We start from the raw sequence: 2500 nt of genomic DNA on the forward strand, positions 1-2500 counted from the left end.
AAAACGGCGGTTCAATATCAAAATCCTATCGCGGTGCTCTTCGGTGAGTGTCGAGATGGGCCGACAATTTTACTTTGAACAAATTAGAGTGCTCAAAGCGGGCTCAAAATGCTGCTTGAATATTTCGTGCATGGAATAATAGAATATGATCTCGGTTCTATTTTGTTGGTTTTCAGAACTCCGAGGTAATGATTAATAGGGATAACTGGGGGCATTCGTATTGCGACGTTAGAGGTGAAATTCTTGGATCGTCGCAAGACGAACATCAGCGAAAGCATTTGCCAAAGGTGTTTTCATCAATCAAGAACGAAAGTTAGAGGTTCGAAGGCGATTAGATACCGCCCTAGTTCTAACCGTAAATATGTCATCTAGCGATCCGCCGACGTTACTACGATGGCTCGGCGGGCAGCTTCCGGGAAACCAAAGATTTTGGACTCCGGGGGGAGTATGGTTGCAAAGCTGAAACTTAAAGGAATTGACGGAAGGGCACCACCAGGAGTGGAGCCTGCGGCTTAATTTGACTCAACACGGGAAATCTCACCAGGCCCGGACACCGGAAGGATTGACAGATTAACAGCTCTTTCTTGATTCGGTGGGTGGTGGTGCATGGCCGTTCTTAGTTGGTGGAGCGATTTGTCTGGTTAATTCCGGTAACGAACGAGACTCTAGCCTGCTAAATAGGCGTCGTCATTTAGGTGTGCGCCGCTCCGGTGGCGCAACTCACTGGCGACGTATTAAAATTCTTCTTAGAGGGACCGGCGGCTTCGAGCCGCACGAGATTGAGCAATAACAGGTCTGTGATGCCCTTAGATGTCCTGGGCCGCACGCGCGCTACACTGAAGGAATCAGCATGTTCTCCCTGGCCTAGAGGCCCGGGCAACCCGTTGAAACTCCTTCGTGCTGGGGATTGGGGTTTGCAATTATCCCCCATAAACGAGGAATTCCTAGTAAGCGCGAGTCATAAGCTCGCGTTGATTACGTCCCTGCCCTTTGTACACACCGCCCGTCGCTACTACCGATTGAATGATTTAGTGAGGTCTTCGGACCGACACGCGGTGGCTTCACGGCCGTCGGCGTTGCTGGGAAGTTGACCAAACTTGATCATTTAGAGGAAGTAAAAGTCGTAACAAGGTTTCCGTAGGGGAACCTGCGGAAGGATCATTAACGTGTGTGTATGTGTGCGAGACGCGTGATATGTTCACGAACGTTGTTGCGCCGCTGTTGCTGTTGTTGCTGTTGCGACGACGACGACGACGACGACGACGACTTCGTACATACCGTGTTTACACATATATATATGTAATACATCCATAATGATATATATATATACGACATATATACATATATATGTACGTACGCGCGCGCTGCTGTTCGTATCTAATGCGGACGAGCGCGCGCGCGTGTGCGTGCGTGTGTGTGTGCGTGTTTGTATATATGTATAAAAAATAAAATGTGAAATAATTGTCTCTAGCGTCTATTACGCCTAACGGCGCAGCGGCGACGGCGCCGTGGCGGTGGCCGGTGGCGGTGGTGGCATTCGTCGAAAGTGCTACCGCCGCCGCTGCCTCCGCCGCCGTCGAAGCGGCCGGGTGGCGGAAAAACGCCGAGAGACGAGCGCCGACCGGGGCATACCAAACGGAGCGTTCGAAGCGGTGAAAATCCCCACTGCCTAGCTCAGGCCCTTTATTGTCGGTTGGCGCTATACAAAACGAAATTTAAGCGGTTAGAAAGATGACAATGTCGTGCGTCACGCCAGCTCGTTGGGGGGTGCGCGGGTCGTCGTCGTTCATCATTCTAAAGGATTCGCGTCGGGGCGTTAAGCTTTTTCGGTGCCGTTTCTTTATGAACGCCTCGGCGCACATGAATTCGACCAACTTTCGACGTTAATACATAAAAACGGACAATCAAGTGGCCGACGGCGAGAGCCGTAGGCCGCTACCGTAAGTAATAACAACATTAAGAAAAAACCATTACCCTGGACGGTGGATCACTTGGCTCGCGGGTCGATGAAGAACGCAGTTAACTGCGCGTCATAGTGTGAACTGCAGGACACATTTGAACATCGACATTTCGAACGCACATTGCGGTCCGTGGAGAAATATCCAGGACCACTCCTGTCTGAGGGCCGGCTGTTAAAATATAAAAACCACACTGTTCGGTGTAGAACGCGCGCTACGTGCGCTCGCGCCGGTCGATGCGCGCGGCGGTGACGCGCGACGCGGCGGCGGCGGGTTGGTGGGGGGTGATGAACGAGCTCGCGGACGGTGCGATGGGACGATCTCTAATAAGAGTCTCTCGTCCGCGCCGCCGCGGCTCTCACTCTCTCTCTCTCACTATCCGCCGTCGCTGTCGTCGCGCTGCCGCTGCCGCACTACCGCGCGCGGGCGAGCGGGCGCGCGCTCTTTCGAACAATTGACGGTTTCCGTTGAACGTTCTTCGCGACGGACGACGGACGGCGGGGTGCTGCACCCCTCACGTCCGCGTACGCGCGGAGCGCGTT

At 53.3% G+C, this 2500-nt stretch overlaps 1 non-coding gene across 1 annotated transcript; it reads left to right on the top strand.

The window, feature by feature from the left end:
* The first annotated feature begins 1971 nt into the window (after nucleotides 1-1971).
* Nucleotides 1972-2128, top strand: LOC137930759 (5.8S ribosomal RNA). The gene has a single exon (XR_011108924.1). It is a non-coding gene; the product is annotated as a 5.8S ribosomal RNA (ribosomal RNA).
* Nucleotides 2129-2500: the final 372 nt, after the last annotated feature.

This window comes from Battus philenor, unplaced genomic scaffold, assembly GCF_028537555.1.
Source record: "Battus philenor isolate CCGP_79_NKW_IND1 unplaced genomic scaffold, ilBatPhil1.0.hap1 SCAF_65, whole genome shotgun sequence".
In the NCBI taxonomy this organism is placed as follows: domain Eukaryota; kingdom Metazoa; phylum Arthropoda; class Insecta; order Lepidoptera; family Papilionidae; genus Battus; species Battus philenor.